The sequence below is a fragment of the Rissa tridactyla genome, chromosome W, assembly GCF_028500815.1.
Source record: "Rissa tridactyla isolate bRisTri1 chromosome W, bRisTri1.patW.cur.20221130, whole genome shotgun sequence".
Taxonomy (NCBI): Eukaryota; Metazoa; Chordata; class Aves; order Charadriiformes; family Laridae; genus Rissa; species Rissa tridactyla.
Window position 1 is genome coordinate 15,142,863 of NC_071496.1, and position 16,399 is coordinate 15,159,261.

Below are 16,399 nucleotides of genomic sequence, written 5' to 3' on the forward strand. Positions count from 1 at the left end.
CGATGCTCAGGAGTCCCATCTAGAATAAAAAAGACAATTAACCCCATTATCATCTAAATCTCTTCTTCACTTTAGAAATACATTTTTGTTGGCCAAAATTGAACCCCGACATTGGATTTCTTTATGTGCTAGTTAAAATATTCAATAAAATCTGAGGAGAAAGTATATTTCCATTTTACAAGAGAAGGCCTGCCTTTACCAGGAACTGACTGTAGTATGAGCTGAACTGGAACACTCTGTTTCTCCAGCTTTATGAATGTATTCACCAAAGCAAATCTGTCTCCCAGTCTCTTAAAGTAATCTAACTTTGTTGTCTTCTAAGCCCCAGAACACACAGGCCTTCAGAGCATCACACTTAACACCCTAAAAGCCAGATACAGTCAGAACAAAGGTTATTCAAGCTCATGACAACATGTTCTATGGAAAGCAAAATATTAAGTAAATGTGGAGACGCTCTGAACAGCAAGTTCAATTCTTATCGCTGACTATCTGGTCATGGTTGTCCACTGATATTTTAAACACATTATGGACAGTCTTCAGTTGAGTTTGCAGTAGAAATTACTTTTGCTCTTTGTGTTAAAATCTGCTGTATAAACCTTGCTGACTGGACTGCCACTGTCAGAAAAATAACGTAAGTTTATATACACTAATAATGACCTTGGGTTGTTGTTTTGTTGTGGGGTTGGGGTTTGTTTGTTGTTGATTTGTTTTTTGGGTTTTGGTTTGGGTTTTTTTTTTGGGGGGGGGGGGAATGTTGGTTGACAGTGGTGGTTTGTTTTTTTTTTGTTTTTTTGTTTTTTTTTTGAACATGACAGAGAGCACTAACCTCTCCGAAAGACAAGCTAATAGTTTCAAATATGATTGTCTGGAATTAGCCCACTGTGATTTAAGTTATGTTGAGAAATTATAACTCCACTAGATCTCAAATTTGTTTATCATTTCTGAATTAACATCGTATTTACACAGATTCTGGTACCTAGAAGTTCTGACATACATTTCAAAGCTATTCTCTCTAATTTCACCAAAGCTACTCAAAATATTTCAATCCATGTTTTGGACACGACAGCAGTACACACACACATTAAAACAAAGTTTTCCATTTGTTTGTAAAGCACACACTGAACCTACAGCCTACACCTCTGATAGCTAGGCAACCTATGGTTCCTGAGGAGGGCTGTGTCTTTTCTCCCTCTCCTTGCACATATTTTACAGTGTCTGTGTCACAGCTGCTTAAGCCATGTTTGTTTTTCAGTATGAAAGGATACTTTAAGGAAAAAAGCAGGCACACAAGCATTTGAAACACTCCTGGGGGATAAAGTGGCACAAGATCAGCCTGCTGGTGGGAACAGAGCCAAACAACCTGAACAGTATAACGGGATCTTTAAAGAAGATCCTCCTCTTGCTGACCATGCAGCCGATGAGCAGCACAATTTGGCAACAGGTACAAAGCAGAAAACCAGCAAAAGTGAGAGCTTCTTCTTGGGCAGCAGTATGGACTTACACTTGCTTCAGACAAGTGTGGAAACACACCCTCAGTTTGATATTCCCCATCAAGGTAACACGGACATGCAATAATCCATTTCAGACAAAATTCAGTCTTCTTAAAAGCACAATTGGCAGCTTGATATAAAGGGAACTTTAAAAATAAAGCTATTTTATTATTATTAGATGGCTCCCACTATCTACAAGCAGCATCCAGCCCAGGCGCAGCACACACAAGGAGCAGCTGAAGGGCCCTGCTCCACTGACAAGGGAAACATCACATCTCCCTGGCACTGGCATGCCTTAACCATGCCAGACTGAAGCTTCACACCCTACCACACCTACTCTTTAGAGTACTGAAGCAGCAAGCAGAAGGGAGGCAGTTAGCTACTGCCTTCGATTTACCGTAGTGACTACAATTTTGAGCATTAAGTAGTATATTACGAATTAATAAGATGGGGCTGAACAAGAACATTTCCTTGTTTGCAAAGCAGCTTCTTATTCTAGTTCCTCATATTAAAGTCTGTTTGGCAGGCTATTGTCACAGCAGTGAGTAGGACATCACAAATTCTGAACTTAATTTTAACTGCAGATCAAACGAGGAAAGAAGATTTGAGACTGAAAGACAACTCTTAATTAAAATCTGTTTAATAAAGATCAAAAAAAAAATATTCAGACAAGCAGATGTTTTGATTTCCATGTCAGGGTCTGGCTCAGTGCAAAAGTCATAGAATAGAATCACAGAATGGTTTGGGTTGGAAGGGACCTTAAAGATCATCTAGTTCCAACCCCCCTGCCATGGGCAGGGACACCTCCCACTAGACCAGGCTGCTCAAAGCCCCATCCAGCCTGGCCTTGAACACCCCCAGGGATGGGGCATCCACAACTTCCCTGGGCAACCTGTTCCAGTGCCTCACCACCCTCACAGTAAAGAATGTCTTCCTAATATCCAATCTAAATCTCCCCTCTTTCAGTTTAAAACCGTTACCCCTCGTCCTATCACTACAGTCCCTGATAAAGAGTCCCTCCCCATCTCTCCTATAGACCCCCTTTAGGTACTGGAAAGGCCGCTATAAGGTCTCCCCGGAGCCTTCTCTTCTCCAGGCTGAACAACCCCAACTCTCTCAGCCTGTCCTCATAGGAGAGGTGCTCCAGCCCTCTGATCATCTTTGTGGCCCTCCGCTGGACTCGCTCCAACAGGTCCACGTCCTTCTTATCTTAGGGGCTCCAGAGCTGAACTCAGAACTCCAGGTGGGGTCTCACCAGAGTGGAATATGTGAGAAATAAGTTTCCATCCGAATGAAATAGGCTCAGGCAGAATCCTCTGTGAAGCACATTTTTATTCACGTTCTTGCAAGAGCGGGTGACCTAGCAAGTAGGCACACCTTCAGTTCTTGAAACACACCTTTTTATTCCCTAATCCCGGCCGAATTTTTCCCTCCCCTGTTTCCCATTGGTTGGGTACTCCAGGGTTCACAGTCTGTCCGTGGCACCTAAAATCCTTCCCGGATGTCCGGCCTCTGTTTACTTCTCTTTATGCTCCACCTAAAGGGATTATCTGACTAGTTTCTTTCTTTCCCTTTTGGTAAAAAATTGCTCAATGTCATTAGCCCTGGTTAAATGTTTGACTACCCTTCTAGACACTAATCCAGTAGGAATCAGTTTGTCCTTTTGTCTGTGTGATAAGAGATGTTCTACAAGCCTTTGCTGGAGCCTCTTTGTCTTAGTCATTCCCTTATCATGTCACCTCTGATGGAAACGGCTTTTCTCCTCTGAAAAAAAAAAAAAAAAAAAAAAAAAATACCTGCCTTTCTTACAAGTAGAGGGGTAGAATCGCCTCCCTCGACCTGCTGGCCATGCTTCTTTTGATGCAGCCCAGGATGCGGTTGGCTTTCTAGCCTGCAAGCGCGCATTGCCAGCTCATGTTGAGCTTCTCGTCCACCAGCACCCCCAAGTCCTTCTCCTCAGGGCTGCTCTCAAGCCATTCTCTGCCCAACCCGTATACAGTTGGTGTTGTCGGCAAACTTGCTGAGGGTGCACTCATTCCCACTGTCCATGTCACCGACAAAGATGTTAAAAAGCACTGGTCCCAGTACTGACCCCTGAGGAACACCATTTGTCACTGGTTTCCACTTGGACATTGAGCCGTTGACTGCAACCCTTTGACTGCAGCCATCTAGCCAGTTCCTTATCCAATGAGTGGTCCATCCATCAAATATATGCTTTTCCAATTTAGAGACCAGGATGTCATGCCGGACAGTGTCAAATGCTTTGCATAAGTCCAGGCAGATGACATCCGTTGCTCTCCCCTTAACTACCAATGCTGTGGCAACATCATAGAAGGCCACCAAATTTGTCAGGCACGATTTGCCCTTGGTGAAGCCATGTTGGCTGTCACCAATCACCTCCTTATTTCCCATGTGCCTTAGCAGAGATTCCAGGAGGATCTGCTCCATGATCTTGCCGGGCACAGAGGTGAGACTGACTGGTCTGTAGTTCCCCGGGTCATCCTTTTTTTCCTTTTTGAAAATGAGGGGTTCTGTTTCCCCTTTTCCAGTCAGTGGGAACTTCACCAGACTGCCGTGACTCCTCAAATATAATGGAAAGCGGCTTGGCGACTTCATCTGCCAGCTCCCTCAGGGCCCGTGGATGGATTTCATCAGGTCCCATGGACTTATGCACCTTCAGGTTCCTCAGATGGTCTCATGCTTGATCTTCTACAGTGGGCGGTTCTTCATTCTCATAGACCCTGCCTTTGCATTCTGCAACTTGGGTGGTGTGGTTGGAGCCCTTGCCGGTGAAGACCGAGGCAAAAAAGTCATTCAGCACCTCAGCCTTCTCCATATCCTGGGTGACCAGGTCTCCTGTCTCCTTCCGGAGAGGGCCCACATCTTCCCTAGTCTTGCCTTTACCCGACGTACTTATAGAAGTTTGTCTCGCTGCCCTTGATGTCCCTGGCCAGTTTTAATTCTGTCTGGGCTTTAGCTTGCCTAATCTGGTTCCTGGCTGCTCGGACAGCTTCTCTGTATTCCTCCCAGGCTACCCGTCCTTGCTTCCACCCGCTGTAGGCCTCCTTTTTGCTTTTGAGCTTGTCCAGGAGCTCCTTGTTCATCCGTGCAGGCCTCCTGGCATTTTTTGCCTGACTACTTCTTTCTTGGGATGCACCGCTCCTGAGCTTGGAGGAGGTGATCCTTGAATACTAACCAGCTCTCTTGGGCCCCTCTCCCCTGCAGGGATTTTTCCCATGGAACCCTGGCCAAGCAGGTCCCTCAAGAGGCCAAAGTCTGCTCTTCTGAAGCCCAGGGTAGGGAGCTTGCTGTGTGCCCTCCTCACTGCCCGAAGGCCCTTGAATTCTACCATTTCATGATCACTGCAGCCGAGGCTACCCTTGAGCTTGACACTCACCACCAGACCCTCCTTGTTGGTAAGGACAAGGTCCAGCATAATTCTTCTCCTCATTGGCTCCTCTACCATTTGAAGAAAGTTGTCATCGACACATTCCAAGAACTTCCTGGATTTCTTGTGCCCCGCTGTGTTGTCCTTCCAACAGATATATCGGGGTGGTTGAAGTCCCCCATGAGGACCAGGGTCTGCGAACGCGATGCTGCTCCTATCTGTCTACGGAGGGCCTCATCCACTCTGTCGTCCTGGTCAGGTGGCCTGTAGCAGACCCCCACTGTAATGTCACCTGCCCCTGTGTTCCCTTTAATCCTGACCCATAAGGTCTCTGTTGGGTCTTCATCCATCCCCAGGTGGGGCTCCATGCACTCCAGCTGGTCATTGACATAGAGGGCAACACCCCCTCCTCATCTCCCCAGCCTGTCCTTCCTGAAGAGTTTGTATCCCTCCATTCCAACACTCCAATCATAACAGCCATCCCACCACATCTCTGTGATGCCAATGAGATCATAGCCCTGGAGGCGTGCGCATATCTCTAACACCTCTTGCTTGTTTCCCATGCTGCGTGCACTTGCGTAAAGGCATTGCAGCTGGGCGCCCAATGCAGCTGCCTCACTGGCTGGAGTGGCTGCATTTCCTTCATGCTGCTCTTCAGGTGGTCTTCCTCTGGGGTGTTTTATCTGTGACTCCCCGGTTCCTATGTCCTCAGGAGCCCCTGGCTCGTCCCCATAAGACTTGAGTGTGCTGCAGCGTACCCAGCACATCTCAGAGCAACAGGTTGAGGGCCTTTGCTAGTGACCCACCCCTCAGACCTTGGAGCATTGTCCCTTGGCTTGTCACGAGCAAGTTGGGTAATATTGGGTAATAGTCCCTCATCAGTAGTTAATATTTGACCTTGCAGACACATTGCAACTCTAGTAAGCAGCCATAATAGCTGCATTTTGAAGAAATAGATACACGTTAAACAAAACAGACCCTCAGAGCACTAGCAGAAAAGGAGGAGAAAGCATTAAAGAAAGACTGGACTTCCCAAAACTGTTGTGTAAAGAAGGTGGTCATACTTCCTTTCATGACAATAAAAAAAAAAAAAGGCAGCACAGCACAAGATTGCTGTAAACCTTTTTTTACTGATGTAATCTAGTACCTCCAGAGGAAGGATGTCTTTACTTTAAAAACAAACAAATAAAACCCCTTGATCAATAGTTAAGAAAATTGTTCACTTCAAGTATGTTTAGCTTCTCAAGCACTAAGGAATTCAAATTTCAGCACTTCCTCATAAAGCAAATAACTAGACTTAAAAATGGAAAGCAACAGAAGCATTTAAGAGGAAAGTCATCCCAAATCTCAAGGTTTTGTTTGTTTTAGTGTTTCTGTCTGTACAGCAAGTTTAGCCCAAGGACCTACACTACAACAGCAGATATAGTATTGTATAACAAGCCATCACCAGACTAGTGATGGAATGGCAACAATTATTCTAGTTTCCAAAAGCAGTACCTAAGTGTTGGTATCTCAACACCCAGCTTCCCTAAACAGACAAAATCCCACTCCCTCCCAAAGTCTCCATACCCTAAGTCTTATTCAACATATTTAGTTGGGGTTTTGCTTTGGATTTTAGAAGGAAAAGAGGAAGGCAAAGAATCAAAGAGTAATTGAATGCATATCAATACAAAAAGCAGGGGTTTAAAGCTATCATAATGCTTTCTTTGATCTTTTGTTCAACTTTCCTTTGGCAAGAAATCTAGTCCTTTTAGACTCAAAGCAGTCAGAAAAGCTAGAGATACACAGAATACAAATTGACTTGACAGGGTGGCAAGCCCCACAAGACACAGTAAATCTATTTCTGAACTTCCAGGGACAGACCACGCGCTTGCAATACCACCTGACTTTCAAGAATCCTTCTGAAGTTAAATATTCACTTCCATCATCTGAACAAAACACTTGCAGTTTCAATTATTTTCTTGAGGCAGTCTCAAGAAAGTTATTTTCTTGACTCTCTGGACAAGGGGCTGTGATAAAAAACACTGTGCAGAAATCTCTGTGAACACCTTAAAGGTGTGATTGCTTTTTTTATACTCTAATCACAAAGCTATTCAATCAAGGATTTCTCACAATGACAGGGCTGGGAAAAGGCTGCAGGACACTGCCTCATGATGGCATGACTACTGTACATGTACAATGAGTCTAGATTTTACTACTACAGCAGTAGCGTGACATAAAGCATGAGGAAAAAGAGTGGATAAAAAAAACATGTCTGCAAATCATTGATGCAATGTATTTCCCTCAAGCGCTGTTGTCTAAAGAATCTCACCACCTTTATTTCTGCTTGAAAGGGGAAAAGAGTTTGCAAGAGTAAGATGCTCCTCAGGAGCAGCGCTGATTACTCAGTGTCTGTATTGCCCCGAGCCAACAATACTGAACCTGATGTTATGGATCCTGGGAGGATTCATGTCTCATCTTACGGTCTTCTATGGTAAATAGGAAGAATATCGATGGCCAGGAATAGACCTGCATCACTGACAGAACACCACAGGAGAAAGAAACTGTACTATCTGTATGCTTTCATATTTTACCAAGAAGAGAGGATTGCTGGGAGTGTCCAGAGTACCAGCACAAACATATAAACTAACATATACATTTTCAGTTGTGTTAGCAAAGCATACTGAATAAACAAGTGAATACTCTTACCCACCTTTCTTAAAACCCACTGAGTTGTTAGCTGAAATTATTATTCTGCCAAGTCAATCTATAATTAGCTAAGAACACATCCTGATCTACAGAAATCAATTTCTCATTACCAGCAAAAAAAGTTCATTTAAAGGATTAGTATTCCTAAGCAAATGTTATACAAAGGAAGACAAAGAAATATACAAATAGGTCTTACAAATAAAAGAAAAGACAGCATTGTTTTGGAAGAGAAAAAAGTGCTCATCTTCAAAAGACTAGAGTTAGGCAAAGGCTGATCACATATCCAGAGCCCCCCTCAAAAGCATGATGTGGAAGGGGGACTGAACAGTGCATGTTTTCTACTAGTAGAACAAATCTCAATCATGAAAGTTAAGTAATATCATTAACATTATTTTTAAAAAACAATCTTCTAATCTCACAATATCTGTCTTTATCCCAGTGTCTCTGCCTAAAAGACACGTTTTACATTTTAGTATATACTGGTGATTATCCTAGCTTTAATCAAAATCTGCCAGCTACACCCAATAAGCATCCAGCAGACTTGCCTTCATCATTTCTTTATAAATATTCAAACTTCGGAGGCAACAAGTGCCCTTATTCATACAGAAGTTTCTGAAGGAGGAATCTAAATTTCCCCAAATTCAACTTTCACTAGGATTAAAGAAAAAAAAAAAAATAATCACACTAAAATCAGAGAAGCCTAACTGATTTCTATCTAGGGCTTTATTTTTCACACAACCAAGGCAATCTTCAGACTGCTAAAAACCTGGTTAGCAAAACCCACCCAGCTCTGCTGCTGTCAGAAGGCAACACTCCTGAGTGATTCTGGACAAGAGGCAGTCAATGCCCTAGAAGATTCGGATGACTTGACCTTATGTTTCAGACATCAATATCTACAAAGTGACTATTCTCATCTTTTGCTACCTTTCTGCAAGAACACCACCATTTTAGATAGCAACCGGCTGTACTTCCACATGCAAAAAGAATAAAGTCCTGCTCCCTGTCCTGACTAATTATAAGCTCCAGTTTGCAAGAACCTGCAAGATGCACTAGTTACCAGCACTTACCATTGACTGTAATGAAACTTTAAGTAAGAGAGACACAGACTAACTGCACGTTATTGTCTATTTAAGCACCACTCAGAAATAGAGGATCTTACTAGACCATAATGCAGACCAGACCACAGTTGTTGCAATGAAGTAGACAAAAAAAAATAAAAAAAAAGACGGCTGCACTGGTCCACATAAATATAATATACAGAAAATTGGAATTCTCTTTGAGAAGCAGTGATCACAGGGATCCTGCGAGGAAGGGGCAACAGCAAGTTCACTTTTGAAGTATGTTTCTCTGCTGAGGAATATTTTAAGAAAAGCTCTGGCCTGTCCTGATAGTCTAAGACCTGAAGGAAAAATTAAATACATGTTCCTGTCATCTTTGATGGAAGGACCCAATTTCTCATCCTCTGTCATAGAAAAGTCTTCTCATGTGAACCCTCTCTAAAAGCTACCAAAGTAAAAGAGATAATTTATTCCCATCACTGCCTGTAATAAATAGAATCATGTTTGTTAATCAAATCAGGCTTTCTTAAAGGCTGGTGAAAACTTACACTGTTTCGACTCTTCACATACTTAAATCGCAGGCATCCAGCGGGCTATCTGGTGCACTTTGACACCTCAAGGCCTAAATCACAGGCATCCGGTGTGCTGTCTGGGGCACTTTGACACCTCAAGGCCTAAATCACAGGCATCTGGTGTGTTTTAACACTTCAAAGGGAAGAGCTAAGTTGTGAGATAAGCTGAAAAGAGTCTCCCCAAGGACACTGATAAAGATGAGGAGCCTTCAGCCCCACGACCATCAGGAGGCGGGACAAGACCGACCCCCTAGCAACACGTCGCTTAGACACAGAATATGCCAGGATTGACACATATACGGGAACCAGAAGAGTATATAATCAACTACTTTCGGGAAGTGGGTGTGCGCCGTTGGCGGAGCAAAGACTCCCCGGCCGCCCAGCGCTGTTTTGCTTGCTGCCGCTTGCTTAATAAACTAATTTGATTAATTGGACTGGTTCCTGTCAATTATTGGGCCACAATCTATAACACTGCCCACACCATATGCTGTCCTGAACTGTCAACTGACTCAGTAACTTGGATTAGGAAGCATACAGAGACCACAGTGTCTCAGAGGTGGTTCCTAGTGCTTGCACAGCCATGTACACGCTCTACTTCCTTTTGCTATGGGAGGAAAGGAACACCTCAATTTCAAGTCCTCTGCTCTCTTATTTTCTAGCCTAAGGAGATAAAAGAAAATACCAGCCAAGTCAATACACAGTATACTTGCTGTTTATTCCATCACTGCTACATTCAGTGGTGAAGAACCATCAGTATTGCAAATCTCTTCTTCATACATGTTCCTCTGTGTTTGCCTCCCCCCCAAAAAAATGGAACAATTAATGAATTAAAACAGAAAAGGTAAATCCCTCTGTTTTCCCTCCTAAGGTTTCCTGAGTAGCATCCAGTGAAAGGGCACTACAGTGTCTACAACTTCCAACAAAGCAGCAGCTAGCAGAACTACAGCCTAGTCACCCCCTGCAACAAATACTCAGATCGAATTATACACTGTATTAACTAGGAGGCTTGTAAAAAACATTAACAGTACTTCACAAAAAGAAAGCTTTATTGCAGCTGAGGAAAAAAAACCACACTAACTACCAGGTTTTTCAGGGTTGAAAATCATTACCCTCTGCAGACAGAACTAACATAGCCTTCCTGAAGTCACACACACAAGCGGAGGATGGCTGAGCAGAATTTGGGACACACACAAAACAAAACAAACAAACAAAAAAAAATCACAACGAGAGTTTTAGTTCCCATTTGGGACCTGGTTGTATATTCATTCAAAGTTCAATCCATAGCGCAGGCAGAACCCAAACAGTTTATTCCATTAAAATCAAGTTTCAGCTCACATCTAATACTGCGCAACTGAGAGCTGTCACCAGAAATGGCATTCCTGCTCCCCTACTCCTTAACCACATAATATTGCGACTTCCCTTCAATCAGACTAACAATCCTGCAGCTGCAGAGGGAGTTGATTCAGTGAGCTGACCCAATAGCAAACTAAACCCTCTAAAACAAAACAGTGAGTCAGTTGAATAAGCTTATTCAGTGGAAAGCTATGTGGCTATACAACTGCTGAATCTGACACGATAGATAGGGATTAAGTTATGAGGAAAGGGGGAACTTGCATTTCAGCAGCCATGCACCATTATAACATAGGTAAAATGTAAGGTTTCACATTTTGTTTTCCTGGGATTCAGTATAGCAAGACTTGATCCTGGTCAGGCCCTCTGCATGCAACAAAAAACAAACAAAACAAAAAAAGCCACCCAAACCCAACATGCCTTCTAGGCAATTTAAAAAATAAAAAACTCCCAGGAAGGGACACTGCCAGCAGAGTGACCTTGAATATATCACTATCTTATGGCATATGTATTCTTTTGATCACCACTGGGAAAACAGAGACTTGTATCACCTTTACTGAGGAACACTCCTCAATGCCCAGCCTGTTAGCATTCAGTAACTTGCAGTGAAGAATACACTTAAAATTTGTAGGTGCTTCTATCCAAACAAGAAGAGGCTATAATCAACCAACATTAGGACAGCCTAACACAGTTTATGGTAATCTAGAATACAGTCCTTTCCCCCCAGCCACAGAATTATCTGTCTACATTCAGTTTCAGACATTAGAGACTCAGACCACCCTAAAGCAATTTAGCCACCAAAAGCAATATTTAATGATTTTGTACACACAACTAAATATTCAATGCTTTTGCTGGTCATCTTTGAATTTCACTTTCACAGGAATAATACGCTTACACATCCACCCTTTCCCTATCAAAAGCCCCACTTTGAGAAGGCTTGCTCCCTCTACCAGCTCATTAAAACTCACAGCAGCCCCTCTGAGGGGGAAAGGAGGAAAACCAGACTCATCCGGGAAGACAGGGCTAGGTGACTCGTGTAATAAATAGAATCATGTTTGTTAATCAAATCAGGCTTTCTTAAAGGCTGGTGAAAACTTACACTGTTTCGACTCTTCACATACTTAAATCGCAGGCATCCAGCGGGCTATCTGGTGCACTTTGACACCTCAAGGCCTAAATCACAGGCATCCGGTGTGCTGTCTGGGGCACTTTGACACCTCAAGGCCTAAATCACAGGCATCCGGTGTGCTTTAACGCTTCAAAGGGAAGAGCTAAGTTGTGAGATAAGCTGAAAAGAGTCTCCCCAAGGACACTGATAAAGATGAGGAGCCTTCAGCCCCACGACCATCAGGAGGCGGGACAAGACCGACCCCCTAGCAACACATCGCTCAGACACAGAATATACCAGGATTGACACATATACGGGAACCAGAAGAGTATATAATCAACTACTTTCGGGAAGTGGGTGTGCGCCGTTGGCGGAGCAAAGACTCCCCGGCCGCCCAGCGCTGTTTTGCTTGCTGCCGCTTGCTTAATAAACTAATTTGATTAATTGGACTGGTTCCTGTCAATTATTGGGCCTCAATCTATAACACTCGGAAGTTCTTCGGATGGTTCCCTCCACACACACACAAAAAAAAAAAAAAAAATCACAAGACAAAGCCTCTGCAGACTGTAATAATTCACACAGCTTTACAGTCTATCCAAGATGAACTCAGGGGTCAGCTAGAAGCCCAGGTGAGCTCAGGGCACACATACATACATACATACATATATATATATACACACACATGTAGGTGAGGAAACAGCTGCAGAGTACAAACTAAACAAGTTATAGATCTTCTATTCAAAGAATACATGAAAGGACATATGATCTCAGGTCACACTGGTTAAGCTATCAATACCACAAAGAAAAAAAAAAATTAAGTAGCCAAAGCATCTCAGACAAAACTGAAGTACACCACTAAAGCTGCAAAGGACATATGACCTTCCTATATTAACTGTGACCAACTTGTCTCAAAACCGCTATTCCCCACAATTCTAGCGACAAAGTCAGCAGGACACTTTTGAAACAGTTTAAGCTTGGGCTAAATCAGTACATACAACAACATGAGCTACAAGCACACATCAAGGACACTTCAGGCTTGCGGTTTGTCAATAGCACCAACCATAAGACACAACAGTTAAAAAAAAAGACCCAACTTTCAGTGGACCACCCCCCATCAGTCATTACCATTACAAATCAACAGCTAGCTGTACCCACAAGAGAAGTGCAACAGCAAGAAAATGAAAAAAGCTGTTAAATAAAAAAAAAAAAAACATTTTAAAAAAAACTTATTAGGAAAACCAATCCAGATTAAACTGGTACCAGAACAAAAAAGAGGCTGAATTGTAACAGGAGCAGGGAAAAAGACAAGTACTGGGAACTGTCAGCTTTGGCTATTAAACTACAGAAATGCATATTTTAGCTATTCGCTCTGATGTAATGCCCCATATCTAAACAGCTCCTAAAATTAATTGATGCTTACAGAGAAAAACAAACCCAATAAGAAGATTCAAGTTAAAAAAAAACCCAGGTACTCCAAATGACACAGAAATAGCTAACACAAGCTTGGAGCCACGCAGCCAGGACAATATCCAGAAGGGGGAATTGGCTTTGAGAGGGGTTCTTGTAAACAAGGTGGCACACAGGAATTGACACTCAACATAAGACATCTCACTGCCAGATTACAAACACACTCAGCACTTGTGCTCTCTGCCCCCTCCGTCTCCCTCCCACATCACCAAACCACACTCTCCTGGAACAGCTTCCAAAGGAATTCTTTGAATAGAAACAAATACAAGCAACAGGACCAAAAATAGCAGAGCAAGAGCAGAGACATTTGTGACATTCTCAAACTGACAGAAAAACACTCAACTGCATAAAAAAAAAAAAAGGGGGGGGAACCTAAGTTAATACACACTAGAATTGACAACAAGGAACAAAGTAGAAAGTGCCACCATAAAAAAAGAAGTTTTGGAGGGGACAATTAATTCAGGCTTGTGACACTCACCAGATCACATTACAATACTCACAACAAAAAGCAACAGTTAAATTACAAGTGATATAAAAGCAAATGCACTAAGTAATAAGTAAGGCTATATCTATAAAGCGTGCTAAAAACCTCGTGATACCAGATTTCTGATTCTAGCTTTGGAGTCTTGGTAGCAACACCAAAGAGCTCAGGTATCATTCTTGCACCTGTACAGAGAGCCCTACTCCTTGAACTAGATACTGTAAGAAAGACAGGTATTGCTTTTGCAGAGGAGAAAAGCCGTTTCCATCAGAGGTGGCATGATAAGGGAATGACTAAGACAAAGAGGCTCCAGCAAAGGCTTGTAGAACATCTCTTATCACACAGACAAGAGGACAAACTGATTCCTACTGGATTAGTGTCTAGAAGGGCAGTCAAACATTTAACCAGGGCTAATGACATTGAGCAATTTTTTTACCAAAAGGGAAAGAAAGAAACTAGTCAGATAATCCCTTTAGGTGGAGCATAAGGAGAAGTAAACAGAGGCCGGACATCCGGGAAGGATTTTAGGCACCTCGGACAGACTGTGAACCCTGGAGTACCCAACCAATGGGAAACAGGGGAGGGAAAAATTCGTCTGGGATTAGGGAATAAAAAGGTGTGTTTCAAGAACTGAAGGTGTGCCTACTTGCTAGGTCACCCGCTCTTGCAAGAACGTGAATAAAAATGTGCTTCACAGAGGATTCTGCCTGAGCCTATTTCATTCAGACCGGAATGAAATTTCTCACAATTTGGGGGCTCGTCCGGGATGTGAAGTCATCTTCTTGGGAGTCCCTGTTGCCAAAGGACAGGAAGATGCATCCCGTTGATTTCAACGGTCTCGAGGATCGTCGGCGGGAATTCCGGGAGGAATTGACTAAGATCTCGAGACCCAGTTGTACAGCAGACTCTGTGAACCACAGGGGGAAAAGGGATAGGTGCAAGTAGGCACAGAGAGTACGACCAGGCAACTCTGTGCACGGACCAAGGTAAGAAAAATCGGACTGTTAAAGTATTGCCCTGGTGGTCAGAGACATTCTAAGAGACTTGTGTGTGAGTGACTGAGACGTACTGCGGTACGAAGCGAGTGTGGAGTCCGGATGCGCAGTTCTGTAGTCCCGCGAGGGGCGCAGCCGGAGAGCCGGAGAAGGACAAAGTGAAAGGAAGGGGTGTAAGAAAAGTCTCTGTTCAGAATGGGAAATAAGGATTCTAGGCCTAGGGATGGAAAAGGGGATACTAGGAAAGACCCCGGGAACATTCCCCCAGACAGTCCTTTAGGGGAGAATGTTGAGGTTTCGGAATAATTCTTCTTGTACAAGGGATAAAGATAAAAAGAAAATGATTTGTTTTGTTCGGGCCGCACCCTGGAGGGGCCAAGGGTGGCGGGGGCCGTGGACATCCCGGGGACATCCCTGGGGGACCCGTGTCCATCGCGGGAGATCTTCAGGGTGTCCCGGGGGGACATGTTTGCATTTGAATTTGTTTGGACCAAAGAACCCATAAGACCTCCTAGTGTATTTTGGCCCAAATTTGGATCTGATGAAGACTGGGTCTGTCAGACTTTAAACATGTATGTGAATAATAAGGAATAATAAGGAATCAGAAGAAGGTGAATATGCTTTTTGCTGGGTCAAGATGAATAGATTCAGGATTCGGGGACACCCAAATCCATTTTATATGTTCCCAGCCCAGACTGTCGGTGATGTTTCAATCGACAAAGAAATTGAATCCCCGAAGTGGGACCCCTTAGACTGTTACTTGGGGGTGAGGAAGAGGGGTGAATAACAGGGGAAGAGGACGGGGAAGAGGACTGCCCCGACCACTCCTACCAGCAGCTCGAGGTTCACCGGTAGGGTGTTATCATTGTGGGATTTACAGAATCCCCTAATTTGTTTGGGCAAGTGTTAGAACAAGTGCTTGAACAATTCAGCCCTCCATCAGGAGTAGCCCTGCTTCAGTGTGTGGATGACTTATTGGTATCCGGGGAGGAAGAAGGCAGGGTAAAAGAAGCCACGAATGAGTTACTGAACTTTTGGGGACAGCAAGGTTTGAGGGTCTCAAAAAAAAAAAAAAAAAAATTGCAATATGTGGAAACAGAAGTGAAGTACTTGGGACATCTAGTCAGTGAAGGGAGTCGAAAAATAAATCCTATAAATCCTGAGAGGATCAAAGGAATAGTAGACTTACCTCTGCCAAAGACCAAGAGGGAACTGAGAAAATTTTGGGGGGCTGACTGGGTACTGTAGACTGGATAGAGGGGTATGCTCAAAAGACTAAAGGACTATATTCCAAAGTGTTAGCTGAAGAACCAAATGTATTAGTTTGGACAGAAGAAGAGGAGGATTTAGTGGAAGATTTAAAACAGAGCCTAATCAGAGCTCCAGTTTTAGCCTTATCTTCTTTGGAGAAACCTTTTCAACTATTTGTAACTGTAGACAAAGGGGCTGCGTTAGGAACTCAAGAGTGGGGGGGATAAGTGGCAGCCAGTGGCCTATTTATCTGAACTCCTAGATCTGGTCTCCCGAGGGTGGCCAGGGGAACGATAGAAGTTAGCACCCCTCACCAAGTAAAAATCATTTTAGCCCAAACCACGGGAAAACGGCTAACCAATTCAAGAATACTGAAGTATGAAGGAATTTTAATTGAAAAGGATGATTCGATTTTAACTGCCAGCCCTTGCCTTAACCCAGCGAGCTTTTTGTGGAAAAAAATAGAGGCAAAGGATGAAGAACTTACACATGAATGCATAGATGTAATTGAGTACCAGACTAAGATACGCCCTGACTTAAGGGAAGAACCC

General features: G+C 43.4%; 1 protein-coding gene across 7 annotated transcripts in view; it reads right to left on the bottom strand.

The window, feature by feature from the left end:
* LOC128901946 (ubiquitin-associated protein 2-like) overlaps nt 1–16,399 on the bottom strand; it is a 131,528-nt gene that overhangs the window by 86,540 nt on the left and 28,589 nt on the right. Inside the window, exon 1 of one of the 7 annotated variants that reach the window (XM_054184136.1) lies at nt 11,515–11,533. The exons of the other annotated variants lie outside the window; for them this stretch is intronic. The gene's annotated coding sequence lies outside the window, so the exon portion shown is untranslated. Of the gene's footprint in view, nt 1–11,514; nt 11,534–16,399 lie in introns of those variants that run through there. 7 annotated transcript variants of the gene reach the window in all.